Genomic DNA, 19,704 nt, shown 5'->3' with positions numbered 1-19,704 from the left:
GACGAGTTCTGTGAAATCAATGAAGAAAATTTGTCATGTGAAAATTATGTTTTAATTGTTGATGATGTCTCTAGTGCAGATAGTGATGAAAGTAAAAATAAAAGTGAAGAGAAATGGCGATATATCCTCCAGTGAACAATTTTCTGATATATCTGATGACGTGGAAAGTTTAGGTGATAAGATTAGAGGAGTTGATGATTTAAGTATGGAAAGTGACGATGTAGATATTGAGATAGTTGAGATTTCTGATGACGATCATGGACAAGAATTAGAAACACGCACGCTGCGCACGGAAGTTGAGATATGGTCCAGGACAGGATATCGCTACACCTCATTTAGAGGAGATGAACCTGTGTTCTCTAGTGTTGTATATGAGGACGATTACCATTGTTATACAATGAGAAATTAAGATATAATGTGTTGACAAACTGATTTTGATTTTCCTCAAATTTGCAAAAACAAAATATGTTACTTTTTTGTTATTCTTTGTCAAAGACATGTTTTACTAAAAACCTGGAGTTAGTAGATCTATCTTTTGTATATTATATGTAACACATACTCTTTCTTGCTTTGAAAAGTTTTTGTTCGTAGAGTGTACGATCATTTATTGAAGAATACTGATTTAATTTTTTGTCGGCCGGAGTGTCGTGAATTACACGATGTTTGCTTTTTATACAAAAATAAAACCGGTCTAAATATGTTATGCTCCTTACATTATGTAATTAGCTGATTATGTAAATATGTAATTTGCTCCATAGAATTTGGCGGGAATTAATTCACTTTTATATTACTCCGAATCATGTAATTTATGATTTTTCCATGATATTCATGACTTATAGATTTGGCGGGAAAAATTGATATATAAAGAGAATGTAATGTCTCAGTGCTGACATGAAATTCGATATAACAATTAGTTGATAGATGTTAAAATTACAGTGAAAAATAAATTGGATTTAAAAGTGTCTTTCTTGTTTTCAATGTAGTAAAAGTTTAAAAAGGAAAAAAAAGGGAAAGTTTAAAAATCTACTACAAAAGGTATATATAACAATATTTGAATTTTCACTGAAAATCCAGTTTCGCACGCACGCACACACACACACACACACGCGCGCACACACACACACACACACACACACACGCGCGCGATTCATTCCTTAAATACTAGTATTTCCATGTATTATCATAAATGCTTTTATTAATTAATATTGTTGTATGATGTCAACTTGATATACATCATCAAAAAATTTAAATGTTTCGTATTTTCTGTTGTGTCACCATGTACGTAAAATTTGTGAAATTATTTGTGTATATTTATTTAGTGATTTCACTGTGGGTCAGTTACGATAATATCAATGAATCATCTTTTTCCAGATCATTATAAAATGGACACACTTTTAAAAATGATTTTCTGTTTCAACTTGATTCATATTACATTTGGTAAGGAACCGTTTACTTTTTTAATATTTGTAAATCTATCATCTTGCGAGGATGTCGAAACCTTGATAATGCTATACGGTGTTTCACGTTATTAACCTAAAGTACGTGTTTTAACTGATTAAAGTTATTTTCATATAAATTGTTACTTTGAAACTAATAATATATGTGAATGGTATTCCTGAAGATGAATATTAAAATTGCTGCAGGGAAGAAAACTGGTGCATCAGGATAGCTAATTTGTGTTACTGCAATTTAGACTGGATCGTTTTGTCTATAAAGTAAGATTTCACAATTATACAGAATATGTGGAAATGTCATCAGCTAAAAAATTAAGAAAACGTCCCATTGCCAATTTCAAATTTTAAGTACCTGTCCTAGACCAGTGAGTATTCGGAAATTTTCTTTAAGATTGCCGATGTAAAGATGTAAAATCATGTAGATCTAGTCACAACTGAGGATAAAACAGTATAGAATGGGGCATGGTTATTTTTTAACGTATTATTATTATTATTTAGTTGGCAATTATTCTTTTGTTCGCCAGAATAAGTGAATGGATCATCATTATCAGTTCTTTTGTGATTCAATTTTTTTTTAAAGTTATCGCATAATCGAAATATTACTATCTCTGAAAGAAAATTACTATAAATTCAAACATCTCAGAGCCAGTCATCGTCGTTGAAAAACGTAATTCATTCACGCTCAGCATAACATTTCATGATAATATCAGAAACGTTCCTGTTGACATGAAACCATAACAGCAACATATGTACTTTTATGTTAGTGAGCCGACGGAGCACAATGGAAGACATGTGCAGTTTTCCCGCCAAAATAAGAAACGAAATGAGATATACATAATACACCGGCAGAGAGTCATATTCCCGTGGAATTGCACGACGAGGATCTTGTACGATTATTTGACATGCATTTTTCATGAGCAAGAAAAGATTGAACACATTTTGGGAAAATGACCTCTTTAATCATCTTCAGCCCGATTTTAGTCTTTCAACGTACATATTTTTTTTGTTTTGGTTTCAATCTTATTTCGGTTATGTTTCGGCGTACATGTGAAAACTACTGCATTCTATCTCTTTCAGGTTCAAGTTTGGTGTGCATAGTTATGTAAAATGTGTGACAACTCGGTGTCTGATTTATGCAAGACAGTTCTCTCTCTCGAAGTATGTTACATTAAAACAATATAACCCAATTACTACCGGCACATTTTATGCAATACCGCCAGGCATACGCGTGTTTTTAACAACAATACCTGGGCTTTAGCACGACATGTCAGCTTTTCATCTACGAAACAATATTTGAACTCGGAAAAACAACCAACAAATCCCACAGAGGTCCGCAAAGAAGCAAGGGTGTATGGAGATTTTTGGAACTTCCTTAAATCGTTCAAAAGGTCCTTTTTGATCTTGTTTGAAAGTGTCATTATTTGCCTCGGATGTACGATATTTGAGAGCTGCAGACATAGACATTTCAGAAATATGTTAAAAATGAATTTAGTGTAATCAATTTTGATTCTACGGAAGCGTGTAAGGGCCTTCAGACGCTAATCTAGATATATGCAAAATTACATTTAACTACTATCTATTTCATTGGTTCCTCGAGGCAATAATGGAGCTTTGTTTTCATTTTCCACACACAATTGGAGAAGAGTATCTGTTTTGAATATTCTACGTTTATATCTGAATGTCTTGATGAGTTCAGCGAATTGGTAGCTAATATTCTGTTACAGAAAAACATGGAGCGGGATGAGCGAGAGTAGTTTTATAAAAGAATTGCCCACGATAATGTTTATTTGCCAAAAGTGATCAAATTTCTAATAATTTTACATATCAAGTATTAAGACAGTGTTTTACAGATTTTTGTCGTGATACCGAAAGCCAAACCAGTGATTTTTGGAGCCGAAATTCGGCCCTATTCTCAATCAAAAATAGTACGTTTTCTCCCAAATAATAAAGAAATAACCACAAACTCCATGCTGAAGAATGAAAAAGTCATCAAAATTGGTAAAAAGTAACAACGTTATGACAGTTCTTGTGCACCAATCATGGTTTTCACATTTTGCCTTTAATCTAGGCATCAATATTTGTTACAAGTGGGCTTGTTTGGTAATTGAATATTTTAATTTTGGGAGATTAATTATTATTCCTTATTTGATAAAAAAATGACGCGATTTTCCTAACTGGAAGGGCCCTGGCCCCATTCCCCAAAAACAGTGAAAAATAAAATACTGCAAACTTCATATAAAAACTATTAATGACAATGCTGCAAAGTTCAGATTAAGAAAATTTGTCTTATAGAATAACTGGGCGAAAAAACATGGTTAGTGATATTTTTGTACCTAAATACCTGTTAGTTGGTCGAAATTACACGTATACGACTGACTACAATGTTAAGTATTCGAGATGCTACCGCCCCTCACGATGCCTCCGACACAATCGATAGAATGCGGGGATATGCCTTTTCCCGTAAATTATTTCTCAGTCGATCAGATGTCATGTCTTATATCATACGACAGAAATACATCATTTTTAGCAGGCGGTAAAATGGCCCAAAATATTCACTGCTTTTGGAATTTTCACGTTACTGTACCCGATGAAAAACACCCGCAAAATAATAATATTACCTATTTCTTCACAAACTGGGCATGGATGTGTGGACAAGAAACAACTACATCCCGCTGCATTCGCCGATTTCTGAAAACTTTTTACTGTAAAATTGACTTGATTTCTGCCAACATGCTGCTCAACGCCTGCGCCGTCGTAAGAGCAGAGGGACACATTTTGTGCCTCGGGCAACGTTTGATACATGTGTAGGCCTAAACTCCAATGGCGACAAGAAATTACAATTGGAAACTGCCGTTGGAAGTATAAAATTGCCATTTTCTTGGATATTTGGCAAAGCAGAAAAAATCGTTTAATTTCTCGAGGGTGACTTTTTTTTAGTTTATCATTCAACTATGTTCAGACCCGATCCAAACATATTTGACTGGTGGGGGGGGGGGGGGGGGGGGGGGGGGGGGGGGGGAGCACAGTCTAGAGTGAGTGAGTTGGGTTTTACGGCGAATCGACATAAAATGGTCATCGAGGGCACAGTCTAGAACGAAGACGTCACAGGCGAGGCACATAGCGCTGAGAGCGGGAAGGTATGGAGGGGGTGGGGGTGGGAGGCGGTGCTCTGCCCATATTTAGGGGGGGGGGGGGGCAAGGGGTCTCTCCCATGGATTGTTTAAAATAGATCTACAGGTATGAAATGGTGGCCTGGTGCATTTACTGGTGGGGCACTCCCCTCATTAGGCCAATAGATGGTCAAATGGTTCACCCCTGGATATTTTTGAAATGCAGGCATGCATAACGGCTTCTGGTGCATTTTGAGGAAATGAAGGAGTTACTCCCTTCATGATGGCGGGGGTTGGGGGGGGGGGGGCTTTCCCCCTGGGAATGGCCTCTGTTGCGTTTAGAAAATATTATTCCTTTGCCAAAATTTTAGGGTGCATCTTTGATGAGTATAGGTCACTTCTCAGCCAAATTTGGGAGGGGGGGAGCACGAACCCCCTTGGTCCAGCCCTGGATCCGGGCCCTATGTTTGCTTTGCCGATGTGTCGCACAGGCACGGGTCCAGTGTATATTTTTTGTTTAATATAAATATTTCAAATATCCCCGGCGATTTCAGCTGCCAAACGAAGTGATAAAAAAAAAAACAGGAACACGTCCGCTATCCGGAATGAAATCACCGGGGATAACTGAAATATTTCGCTCGTAGAGACTTGTACTGTGTTTTTCAAAGCAATTTATGGGATCAGTTTTGCATTTATGGAAGGCTCTTAATGTTTCGGAGGTGCGATCATGCAGATAGTGGCTGCATGTGTATAAACTCCGATTTTGAAATGTTCTACAAGTTTGCCGAGTACCTTCCCATAGCGTTATGCTCGCATAGTTCACCTTTTCAATGTATAGGCCTATGATACTGTGACCGGATTTTTTGTCATCGATTTTATTTTCATTTAACTAACATATAAAAGGTTAATTGTGTGAAAAAAAGGGATTTTTTATATTAAGGTATTGGACCCGTAATAGAGTACCTCCTTTTTGAAGAGTATTCAATTCCTACCATAAACCTACTTTGACTGCAATTTTCAGGGGTGCGTAGGTTCAAGCCCCACCAGGACCATTTTTTTCTCCATATTTTCCTTTTTTTCTAGTAAGTTTTTACTTCTTTCGAAACTTATTATGGATGTATTGTACAAAAGTGGAACATTTTCATTTTATTAGCGATTTCTTGTTGTTCTAAGTGAATTTACCTCTGAATCATGTGGAGTTAGACATCTTTAAAAATACTGAGTTACATGCGGTAAAAGTTCTCTATTTTGCCTTCATTCTTTAGACTACATATTGTGGAAGAAATGCAGGTAGGTTTTACTTCTGCCCCAAGGTTATTTTTGAATGAAGTGAGCAAAATTCAAAACAGATCCACAGGATTCGACGTTTATTTTTCAATGTTTGAGTTAGAATTCTGTCTCATTAAATCTGTTTACTTGAGGCACCCTAGTAAGAAATGATATTTACAGTTTTATTTTGTGTTTTATAATTGTTTAACAATAGTTTGATGCTTCTTTTATCAAAATTAATGCTGTAATGAATTCTCTGCAAACGTTTTAGAAAGTGGCCATCACATTGGAATTTGTCTCTACTTGAGCTTGAGGAAATACCATAAATTAAACAAAATTTACAAAACTTGAACGGCACGGTAAAAGTTGTTTAAAATTTGCAACACAGTGCGAAACATGGTCAACTTTAAGAATATACCAAGCAAATGCCATTTTTAAACATTACTATGAGGGGTCCAATACCTTAATAAATATATATTATACACTGGACCCGTGCCTGTGATGTGTCGTAGTTTTGTTATGAATATGACACCGAAGTTGGGGTAAACCTCTGGTATGGGGAATAGTGCCAATTTTAAACCGCCTTTGCCTCGAGCAGCCAAGTCCCATGAAAATCGACACAAGAACAAATGAATTAGTTTGATTTATAGTTTTTTCGCTATCCACGTGACCGCTGACGTAGCATAGCCACACTGAATAGGCATACTTGTAAAAAGCACATGTGACGATTTTGATGACGTCATATTTCTCGGAAATCTACATACTGGATGGCCACGGATGAGAACAGAATAAAAACAGGTAAATTTTGTCGATAATGAACTCAAGAATTAGACTGAATCTTAGCACTTTCAGTGCACAAATTGTTTACAGCACTGACAATACTCTATAGTAATGAACTTCCCTGTTGATGTCGCATATTTACTTTCGATAAATAGAGTTAGGCGGTTTGTGTCAGAAAATGCCTATGTTCTGCGCATTTCCTTAATATTTGGATATTATGAATATGTGTTCAGGCCCGTAGCTACACAGAGGCACGGGAGGGGGTGGAGGGGGGGGGGGGGGGTTAAGGGGCATGGTGCCGCCCTGTTCAGGGCTGTTGTTTGCCAAAAATATGAAAAAGATATGAAGTGTAGCTAAAAATTTCAGCTCAGAGATGTTTATATGCTGAACATTACGGATCTCTGAGCTGAAACGAATACCGTACTGAAATCTAACCAGGAATCGAGCCAGAAGTCTGTCACGCAATAATTTCATCAAATGAAATGCAATGGACTCACCTTTTATCTTAAAATATTTCTAATCCATTTTGCTTTTGATCTGGCGTAAAATAATCTATGCAACATAATTTTAACACAAGTTATACACACAAGTTTCAAATAGGTACCCCAGTCTGCAATATTTTGTCCGCCATTGAAACTGTCACATGATCAGGGTGCTCTTCATTTTGAAAACTAATAGGTGGTATAGAACTGTTATTTATTGACCTTTTCTGAGAACTAAAACCTTCTAAGGTATGTTTTTTATTAATTTTATCGTAAATTATTATGTTAATGATTAAATTAATTCATGTCCAGGTAAAATTTTGATCTTGATTTTCAAAAATAACCGCATGCTCTGAACTGTTGAATGACTCAATCAGTTTCTCACGAGAGACTGTGCGAGATGTTGCGGTTTGATACTGGTTAGGTAACCAAATGGGGTTTCGCCATAACTTAATTGACGCAACCATCAGAAAATAAAAACAGCGTCAGGTAAGTTATGGTAGCCAGACGCAACCATCAGAAAATAAAAACAGCGTCAGGTAAGTTATGGTAGCCAGAATTATATGAAGTGATGCACTGAATACTGAAAATAACGAGCACATTTCATTTTTTTTCTGATTATTAAGTATTTTCTCCCGTTTATTACATTACAACATATTATACTGTAATCATAATCTCTAGGCCTACCTTGTCTTTGGAGAAAGTCGATTGATAGAGGATGCAGAATTGGCAGTTTTCATCTTGTCCGATTGATTTGGGCTGAGTCACAAGGGGTTGGCCCACTTTTTTTCTTTTTTTTTATGCAGTGTACGAAATTCAGATTTGAATCCAATAGCCCGTTCGGGCTACCAGATTAAAAATTTTCCAAGCCCGACACCAATTTCACTAGCCCGAACTTTTAACACCTTAAAATACATAATTTTTGCACCATATAACATCTTGTTTTAAAAACATCTCTATGCATGTTTGAAGTAATAAAAAAGACATACAGTATATGTTTGCCATGTTTTTGAAAATTTTTAACTCGAAATACTCCAGTCCAGATCAGCATCGTCAGAGTCCAAAAGCATCGGACATGACACTCCTTGCCAAAACGAAATATAAACTGTTATGCCCGATATTTTAGGATCCGCACTCGCCAATTACTGCAACTCGGACTGTTGACAATTTGTAAGATGTAATACCGAGTGCTGAATACACATTTACACACACGCTGATAGCATAATTTAAGCTCCGCCTACTGCAGGTACTTGTGAGATTTTCGCGAGAAGTGTGAAAGCTAATCAAATTACCCGTTACGCTAGAGGTGATTGTATTCAGCCAATTAGAGCTGCGGTTACGTCTTTGGCACTGTGTTTGATTGTCAACAAGTAAGAGTGCAAAAACCAATAATTCCATAAGCGTTTCTCAGTCTGGAAAATCACGATGCAGTACTCGTTTAATTAGCATGTTTTTTTTAAACAAATGAGGAAAATTCGGTAGCCCAGTCGGGCTTGTACCTGTGGAAAATCGGTAGCCCGAGCTGAAATTTGGTAGCCACGGGCTGTCGGACTACCGTGAATTTCGAACACTGTTTATGGAGGCGGACATTGAAATAAAATAAATGTTATTATCATTATTAAGGTAGTTCTGCACGTTTGATAAACAGGAAGTGATGGCGTAACGTCATTTATCCGGAAAATGTACAAGGCAAAAATCAATAGCCTATTGTACTGACAAAAGTTGCGGTTCACCTGTATTTTACGCCCAGTGTTTGGGATGTTGATGATCAAGATTGATGAAAAACGTTTTAAGATACAGGATGGGATGGGATTCTAGTCTCGGACGCTAAAAATACTAGCAATATCATCCACATTATATCCCCGTGACATCGGTTTTCGACGACGCAAGGAATCATACGATTGCCAAAAATAGGAAAGGAGAATAATTAAATTGCCTACTTGTCAAGCGACAAAACAATACAAGACCTTCACTTTGTGTGTGGTTATTATCCGGAAATCTGATTTTTGCAAGTTCAGTTCGGATAAAAACGGAAGTTGATTGAAAGCACCTGCGCGCACTTTACGACTTACATATTCGACGGTTCCCGCCAATCACGCTAAAAATCTATACCCTACATTGAATTTAGTACAAATCATCACCTATCACGAGAAACAGTTATTTTTATGCATTTTATCAACGTTTTAACCGTATTCAACGGTATTTAATATATTTTCAGTGAGTTATTGCTAAGTCCTATTCAAATTGGATACCCTGCATAAAATACTCGCAAGGGTGTCATGCAGTATTTATAGATAGATAGATAGATAGAAATTTGCATTTATTAAATATTATTGATTGTTAAACTTTGGGCACCTTGCATAAATCGGCTCTGCTCCGTGTTACTCATGTAGATCTTTGCATCCAACCGTAACATTTATCAAGTAACACCCATTTAACAATGTAGATGGAATTTTTTTTATCAATTTCTGCCTGAGCTGTTAACAATTAGCATTTGCAATGTAAGTACAACTTAAAGAATGGCTTTAACGTTCTTAGTTTATTCTGCAAGGGAGTCATCTAAATCAGATCGTGATATTTTTACTGTATGGAATAGGTTTTTTTAAAAGCATGACACGACCAGTAACAACAAAGATGGCCGTGTCTGCAGACGAACATCTAACTATTGTCATGCTTGTAAGTGATTAAATGAGAGTGTCACTAAGTACCAGTTTTGGGATTAAATAAAAGATGTATAAAACGGTATGTTGATATTAATTTATCATTTTACTTTCAATTTTTATTTGATTAAGTTATAAAATGTGGACACGTGCCTAGAACTTTGTTTATTCTACCAAAATACCACGTGATCACCACTTGACATGCGCGGGATATGCAAATTAACCGGAAATACCGACATCGTCGAAAATGTCTGTCCGTCGAAAACGTAAGTCGTGAGGATAGTGATGTCAAATGACTGAAGTTTTATACATGTTTTTGAAACATTGTACAATTTTGCATACAGTTGCAATTGTTGAGACAAATACAGAGGCTGAAACATGTTTTCCTAGTGTTTAAATGGACAAATATGATTAAAAGTTTTAAATTTTATGAATCCCTGACACTACACAGTGAAAAAAGGCACGCTCTGAAATTTTGAAATCAGTTTGAAAAAACTGAAGCGAGCGGAAGCTGAATTTCAAAAATAAATATTATTTTTTTGATTCTGAAAAACAAAAATGGAGAGGGAAATCCGTTGACCAAGTAATCAATTTGGTGTGGCCTTAGATAGAATTATTGAAGTGTATAAACATAACAAAAGTCAAGGAAAATCATCATCACCATCACCATCATCACCATCACCATCATCATCATTTTATAATTATTGTTAAATAAAAATTATAAGACTAGTTCGATTTAAAGTTTATTTCATTCGAATATGTATGTATGCATTTAAATAACAATTTCAAGAAAATATACAGTACAAGTAATAGAAAGAGCATTGAAACTCGAGGGTAAACGATTTGTACGAGGGGGCGTAGCCCCCGAGTATAAATCGTTTACCCGAGAGTTTTAATGTTCTTTCTGTTTTGTATCATAGCCATCCATATATGGTAGTTGTAGGCGTTCCACGTTGCCATATACAGCAGTTCAGTGAGTACTTTTATGGTTTATTTTACCTGGGCTTTACACATTTGTAAAGCAAGGATTTTAAGTACTCACTGAACTGCTGTATATGGCAATGTGGAACGCCTACAACTACCATATATGGATGGCTATGATACAAAACAGAAAGAACATTAAAACTCTCGGGTAAACGATTTATACTCGGGGGCTACGCCCCCTCGTACAAATCGTTTACCCTCGCGTTTCAATGCTCTTTCTATTACTTAATGTACGGTGCCCCTAAAGTGACATGTTACGCACTTTTTTTCCACTTAGGTAATGTGAGACTTTTTTTTATTTCGTTTAAACGAAATCATTTCTTTTAAACGAAATCATGAGAACTAACTAATTCCTTCGTTTAAACGAAATAACAAATTCGTTTAAATGAAATGATTTCGTTTAAACGAATGATTTCGTTTAAACGAAATAACTATTTCTTTTAAACGAAATCATTTCGTTTAAACGAATTAGTTATTTCGTTTAAACGAATTAGTTATTTCTTTTAAACGAACTAGTTATTTCGTTTCGTTTAAACGAAATAACTAATTCTTTAAAACGAAATGATTTCGTTTAAACGAAATAGTTATTTCGTTAAAACGAAATGATTTCGTTTAAACGAAATAAAAAAAGTCTCACATTACCTAAGTGGAAAAAAAGTGCGTAACATGTCACTTTAGGGGCACCGTATTAATGCGTAATTTAAAGCCTTTTCTGTTATAACAATCTTACGACATTGCGAAACTTTTAATATACTGTGCTTTGTTTGTTGATGAAAACAGTACAGTTATTTCGTATCTTTGGGATAATCCATGCCCATATTTAAACATGAGAACTTACTAAAAAATAAATCTTGAAATCTCGAAACAATACACGAATAAGATATTGTTGTTAAGTGATGTTGTTCGTTGAAAACAGTCCATTTATTTTTCTAAATTCAACGTTAACCGTTTCTTGGCAAGATTTTGAAATTTGTTGTGATTTATAATGATAATTTCTTTTTTTTTTTTACCCTGATCAGTATATAATTACTATCTTTTTTTTTTCGTTTTTGTAATTCATTTCTGCTTTTTGCAAATCAAAATTCTAATAGTCTCTAGAAAATAATGGTATGAATTTACGGAATTCTGGAAGTATCTTAGACCGTTATTTTTTCGCGGGAAAAAATGAAAAACAGGCAAAAAGGAAAATCCCTCCATGAGCCTACATAACAATTTCGAAAACAATTTATTTTTTATCCCCCCGCCAAAGGCGAAGGGGATATTAGAAATGCTCTCCGTCCGTGCGTCCGTGCGTCCGCAACGATCTTTGTCCGGAGCATAACTCCAAAAGTACTGGAGGGATTTTCTTCAAACTTCATACACTGATAGAACACATTGGGAGGAAGTGCAGTGTGCAAGAACAATAACTTTACTCTGCCTATTTTTTGAGTTATTCCTCTTTATCATATTTTCTTAAAAAATTTTGTCCGGAGCATAACTCCAAAAGTACCTGAGGGATTTTCTTCAAACTTCATACACTGATAGAAAACATTGGGAGGAAGTGCAGTGTGCAAGAACAATAACTCTACCCTGCCTATTTTTTGAGTTAATTCCCTTTATCATATTTTCTTAAAAAATTTGTCCTGAGCATAACTCCAAAAGTACTGGAGAGATTTTCTTCAAACTTCATACACTGATAGAACACATTGGGAGAAAGTGCAGTGTATAAGAACAATAACTCTACCTTGCCTACTTTTTGAGTTATTCCCCTTTATCATTTTTTCTTTAAAAAATTTGTCCGCAGCATATCTTTTTCATGCATGGAGGGATTTTGATATATCTTGGCACAAATGTTCACCACCACGAGATGGAGTGTCATGCGCAAGAACCAGGTCCCTAGTTCTAAGGTCAAGGTCACACTTAGAGGTCAAAGGATACAATAATGAAAACCTTGTCCGGAGCACTTCTTCTTCATGCATACAGGGATTTTGATATAACTTGGCACAAATGTTCACCACCACAAGACAGAGTGTCATTCGCAAGATCCAGGTCCCTAGGTCTAAGGTCAAGGTCACACTTAGAGGCCAAAGGTCAGATACAAGAATGACTTTGTCCGAAGCATTTCTTCTTCATGCATGGAGGGATTTTGATGTAACTTGGCACATTTATGCACCATCATGAGACGAAGTGTCATGCGCAGTTCCTTTCTTTAGAATTACTTCCCTTTGTTGTTACTTTAAATAGCTTTTATTGTAACTTTTTCATTACTAGTCGTAGGGAAAAATCGAGACCACTTTTCAGTAGTACAACATGCATGCTACATCCAATTTTGAGGTGTATTTTGACCAATCTCTACCTAGTAAAGATTTGTGTGTGGACTTACAATTTTCTTTTTTTTTTTTTTTTTTTTAAAGATTGACTTCCATTAGTTGTTACTATAAATAACTTATGTTGTAACATTTTTATAATTGACCACAGGGAAAAAACAAGACCACTTTTCTGTGGTACAACCTGGATGTTATACTTTCCAATTTTAGGTGTATTTTAAGACATCTCTACCTGGTAAGGAGTTTTTTTGTGGACTTTGTTTGTTTGTTATGGTTTAACGCCGTTTTTCAACAGTATCTCAGTCATGTAACGGCGGGCAGTTAACCTAACCGGTGTTCCTGGATTCTGTACCAGTACAAACCTGTTCTCCGCAAGTAACTGCCAACTTCCCCACATGAATCAGAGGTGGAGGACTAATGATTTCAGACACAATGTCGTTTATCAAATAGTCACGGAGAACATACGCCCCGCCCGAGGATCGAATCGCGACCCCGCGATCCCGCGACCAACACTCTTACCTACTGAGCTAAGCGGGTGGGCTTTTTGTGGACTTAGAAAAACAAAAGACTTACAATGATTACTAAGCAACCACAAAATTAAAATTCCATTTGCAAATACAGCTGCTAGAGTAAAGAAATTTGCTGTGGCGGGCATATATTGTGACATTCTGGCACTCTTGTTCCCTGTTAGCTTTCCATTCCTTCTTTTTACAGTAGCCCTATAGAAAAACATCATACAGCTATACTGTTCATGAAAATTAATAAAATTTAGCAGTAAACCACCTCACCACTGAATAATTCTTTCTTCCACATCTTTAAAACCCCTGATGTGGACAACAACTAAACGGTTTTTCAAAGCTTCTTCCAAAATGAATACTTTCAGACACTAACTTGCCAGGAACTTTAGCCTTTTAATTATAATATGCCCGGCGGGGGGATTGGCCATGTCTAACATGGCTCTTGTTACAATAGTTTTACAGTTATACCTTACCTAGAGGTTATATATATAAATAGAACATGCCCATGCTTACTTAAATTATGATAACTATAAATATTTTGAGAGTTTCTTTTTTAATTCTAGAAAACTACAACAAATTGAGTCAAAATATATAAATAAATGGTGTTTTAAATGGCTGAAATTTACTATGGAAAATGAACAATAAAAATGTTTTGTTTATAGAGTCAAAAGTATTTAAAACAAAAAGTTCCTATCAATACCGTTTTGTTTAAAATTATACATATGAGCTGCACCATGAGAAAACCAACATATAGTGCATTTGCGACCAGCATGGATCCAGACCAGCTTGCGCATCCGCACAGTCTGATCAGGATCCATGCTGTTCGCTAACGGTTTCTCTAATTGCAATAGGCTTTGAAAGCGAACAGCATGGATCCTGACCAGACTGCACGGATGCGCAGGCCTGTCTGGATTCATGCTGGTCGCAAATGCACTATGTTGGCTTTCTCATGGTGCGGCTCATATTACTATTTAATTTACTGAGATTAGCTTGATAAATCCAACTTAAACGAGCTGGCGAATAAAGCAATATAAATAATGAACTATCGAGTTAATAGATCTATTTCGAGCATGAATATAAACTTTCAGTCGGTAGAAATTTCTCTTATAAGCTGTATAGAGTGTCTAAATATTACAGAAAACTGCAGGTAATGGAACCCACGCAATTTTTTTCAGGGGAGCATGCTCTTGAATCCCACTAGAATTGCTTCCCTGTTTTAAAGGTCTAAGGGCCTGGTTTGGTAAAATTTAGAGGATATGTGGCTTTAACAGAACATTTCATTCACTACTCTAGTGCCAGTGCTTTAGAGAGAATGATAAACACTGATGGGTATTTATCTAGATCTAGAACTACTTATTACAGAGTAGATCTATAAAGGATTCAATTAATAACTAGAAGATGCTTTTGTAGAAAAGCGCATGTCTCCCCCAATGCATATTAGTAATATGCAAGAAGTCAATAGGGGACAGGAGCGAAAGTCAAAGAGACACTGAAATTGGGATCATCTACTTGGCATGACCAATCATCCCACGAAGTTTCAACATTCTGGGCCTAGTGGTTCTCAACTTATGAACAGGAAACGGGTTTCCATGTTTTGCCCCTGCGGCCTTTGATCGAGTGATCCCAAAATCAAAAGGGGTCATTTACTCTGTATGTCCAGTCATCTTATGGATTTTCAACATTCTGGGTCAAGTGGTTCTCAAGTTATTGATGAGTAAGTGTTATCCATGTTCAGGCTTCTGTTCTGTGACCTTGATCTTTGCTCAAGTGACCCAAAAAACAATAAAAGTCATTCACTTTGTAAGTCCTGTCATCCGATGAAGTTTGAAGGACACCGTTTTTCATGTTTTGCCTTTGTGACCTTGACCTTTGGTCGAGTGATCCCAAAAACAATATGGGTTATCTATTTTTAAAGTCCTATCACCCTATGAAGTCTGAAGGTTTTAGGTCAAATGGTTCTCAAGTTATTGATCGGAAATGGATTTCCATGTGACCTTGACCTTAAATAGAGTGGCCTAAAAGTCAAAAGGTGTCATCTACTGGGCATGTCCAATCATCCTATTTGGGCCAAGGTGTTCTCAAGTTATTAATCGAAAATGGGTTTCCATAATCAGGACCCTGTGATCTTGACCTTTAACATAGTGACCCCAAAATCAATTGGGGTCATTTACGTGTGAAGAACGGACGGACGACAGGGCAAAAACAACATGTCTCCCTCAGGTCGGGGGAAGAGACATAATTATGGTGTTACTAATGTATAAATTTCGGACTTCTATGTACACATCATCTGTCACCCAGTACAATTGTGCGTATGGTCAATTGGTCATGAAGCATATATTTACGAAATGTGAAAACGCAGTTTGGCTAGCACTCATTTGATAACTCTTTTCTTTCAGCTGTAGCAGCCTTTGAGGTGGTTTGAAGATGTTTTCTCGGCTTGTTATATCATTAGGTAAGATTATTATATGATTAAATTATAGTCTTGTGTTCATGCATGTGTTAACTCTACAAAAATACGTACAGACTGAAATCCAGACAAAAGATAATATGATCCTTATACAGTAAAAACATAAATTATATGCATCGGGAACTAATTCGTGACCGTGTCCACTGGCGCCAGATCAGAAAGAAAATGCCTCTGTACATGTTATACCCTACCCCTAGGTATTCTATAAGAACCATGGTCATGAACGGGAAAATATACTAACCCGTTTCAATCGTAAATTTCTCAACTTAAACGCGCAGTTCGGTGAATGGGTACCTAGTATATTGAACAAGCGATAATTTATCTTCCATCGTGCACCAGTCACCTAGTCTAAATATTCCATATTGCTGAGATTATCAACATATTTTATGCTTTCGTCAACGTTACAGAAAAAAACTTGCTTGACTTTCCCTAATGAACATCCGATCTAGAGGTCACGGCAGTGTGCACATTTGGCAAAATGTAAATAAACAAAAACAGAATTAAAAAAAATACAATTTTACACTAAAACTGGAAATGATGAATGAAATTCATCTTGTATATGATCTTTAATTTGAAATCGTACATTGGTCTGCATCTGTTCTATTTATTTTATACATTTTGCACATTTATGCTGCATTTTCACATTTTAGCGTACACGTGTAGTAAAATGACGATTGACATACATTTTCACAACAGCGAATCAGAAAGGTTCTGTAATCTAGAACGGAACTTCACCAGGGAAGGTCAAGCAAGTTTTTTGTGTAACGTTGAAATAACTATAAACTAATTAAGGCCTCCTAGTGAAACCTTTAAAACCTTTAAAAACCTTTAATTTCAGAGCAAACCTTTAAAACCTTTAAATCTTCTGAAAAAAACCTTTAAAATGGCCAAATAGCCTGTAATTTTCACTCAAAACCTATATTTTTGTTCAGACTGCTTGCCGTGCCAGTTTAAAGCAAGTAATGGTTATACTACTGTATTTCTTCCCCACTTTTAAGTGTTGTTATTAGGATACTGCTTGTGTATCTTTCATCTTGAGTTTTTCAGAATGCTGTTGTGTTCACCAGACCACATACATGTAGATGTTTGCAGTAGTGTTCACCAGACCATGGGTGTTCCATGTATTCAGCATAAGGTACCATGGAGCTTAATGCTTAAAATGGTCTGGTGACATGATGTTTACACTATGGTAACAGTGGACAAGGTCTAGTGAAGATACAGCATTCTGAGCAAAGTTGATGTAGACACTACAATGTATAAAACAGGAACCATGTACAAAAATAGGTGATATAAATGTGCAGTGAAAGTAGGTATACCCATTAAGTTAGGTATGTATATCAATCATAATGTATAATTCAAACAGTATGGGATAATATCAAACATGCCTATTTCTGATATCTGTGGTTTTAGAGTGTGGGTTTCCATATATAAATTAACTTTTTTTTAGTAAATACATGTACCTTTATATATTATGTGTTTTCAACGAGAATTTCGACAAAAATAGCCGTTATTTACTCTTTATTTTTTAATATTTTACACTAAAAGGCCTTTATTTCCATAGATTGGAGCCTTTATAAAAACCTTTATTTTTGTTCAGGCCTGCTAGGAGGCCTGCTAATTGTTTTTTTTTTCTAAGATAATTTGTATTGAAGAAATGTGACCGGGGCACAATGGAAGATAAATTAACGCTTGTTTGATATCCATAGTACACATTTACCGAACTGCGTGTTTTATGTATGAAATGCGCGATTGAAACGGGTTAGTAAATTTTCCCCTTCATGACCATTGTTCTTATAGAATACCTAGCGGTAAGGTGTAACATGTACAGAAGCATTTTCTTTCTGTTCTGGTGCCAGTGACCGTATCAGTCATTGAAAGTCACATCACATTTTGATCCCACCTTTGGCCTAAAATATCGGAATGAAACGGGTTCAAAGGACTTTAAGCATGTTTTTTTTGTGAACTGTAAAAAGTCACCCTCGAGAATTTTTAAGGATTTTTGCAGTGGTCTGGTTTTCTAGTACGGCTGATTTTTGTTTTCTCCACGGCAACTAGTCGTTGTTTATTTCTGGTCTCCATTGTCAAAGATTCTCTATTTTGGAGATTTACGGGAAATTTCACGACGTCATGTTACGTTTTGAAACTCGGGGATGTTTCACACCTATTATTCATTATAGCACTAACTTTTTCTTCCGCAAAACTTTTATTTCTAACTTTCAAAAAGAAACAAAAATAAACATGTCAAAAGATACTGACCATCTGGTATTTACGATTTCTGATATTTTTTCAAGCAGTATACACATATTACCGGAGGTCCAACATTATGTGGGACAAACTTTAAATCCCAACAAACAAGTAAAATTACCATTCATTTTATGTTTCAAAGTTGAACTTTATGACTTATATCCCATTGACATGGTCGTTTTGACCAAAACCGCGAAATTAATCGCCCATTGTTGGGAGATATTGTTTATCAAGCTCTGATATTTCTACCAAGGTTTAATATCTACATAATTATATTACATTAAAAATGATAGTGAAAATTAGTGTAAGCTACTTGAAATAAAAAAAAGCTCAGTGTTCAATATTGGGCACGGGAGGCGAAGTCTGATTTTGACTTACTTGTCCGTATCCAAGAGTCCGTATCCAAGAGTTGTTTTCGACTTGTACGTAAAATGGTTATGCTGTAAGTATATATAAGTGAAATTCTGCTTGTCCGTATAGGCTGTGGGACAAGCTGGGCAAGTAGGGTAACTGATTTGCTACCGCTGTTGTCGACACAGTTACCTTCTCATATCCGGACCAACGCATCACAATTTTCCTTTGTATGAAGACCGTCTAAATGAGTCAAACATTTCAGCCGATTAAAATATTATTGCTCTTTGCTAGTCAGAAGGTCTTTTAGCATGACCTATGGTCCCTTTTGTGACTTAGACCTAATAACGAAACTATGCATGGTCAATATAGGCAATTATTCTGTTAAATGAAAAAAAAAGGAAAAGAAAAGAAAAGAAAGCTAAGCCTTGTAAGCCTCAATACATGTCAGAGGTACGGCAGCACAAACCCTGAACTGACGGTTGGCTCCTAAGAGTGACCTTTACCTTTGAGATAGGTGTCTAAGGTTTGGCGGGACACATCGTATCATTGTGACAAAGAATTCTGCCAAATGAAAGAAATGCTCAATCCATATCAAGGATACAGCCCCCACTCCCCGGCAGGTATGACGTTAAGCCCGGGCATGCACCCGACACACCGTCTCATTGATGCAAGTATTTATTCAAATAAAATGTTACGTGCGTTTCAAAGTAATGACCTTTGACCATCAAGAGTAATGAGAGTGACCTTGATCTTTTCTGTTATGGGTCTGGGGTTTGTTCATGTCATTACTGACAAATATAACTGAAGGAACAATGCTTCATGACGATGATGTTTGTCAAAATTGAAAGTCCCAACAAATTCGGTCTGACACACGCAGTCTTACACATTAGAGGCCTACATCGAAAAGCCTTTTTGGCGACATTTAGTCAAAGTTTCCACAGATATGGAAATGCTGGTGGTTAATATATCCAAATGAAAATGAAATACACAATTATTCTAGCCCTGACATTCCCCACTGGCCTGTAAGAAGCACTATGGCCCAGACTTCGGTTGGCGACTCCTTAAATTCCACTTTT

This window comes from Mercenaria mercenaria, chromosome 11 (genome assembly GCF_021730395.1).
Source record: "Mercenaria mercenaria strain notata chromosome 11, MADL_Memer_1, whole genome shotgun sequence".
Classification (NCBI taxonomy): Eukaryota; Metazoa; Mollusca; class Bivalvia; order Venerida; family Veneridae; genus Mercenaria; species Mercenaria mercenaria.
Note: the sequence above shows the minus strand (reverse complement) of the source record.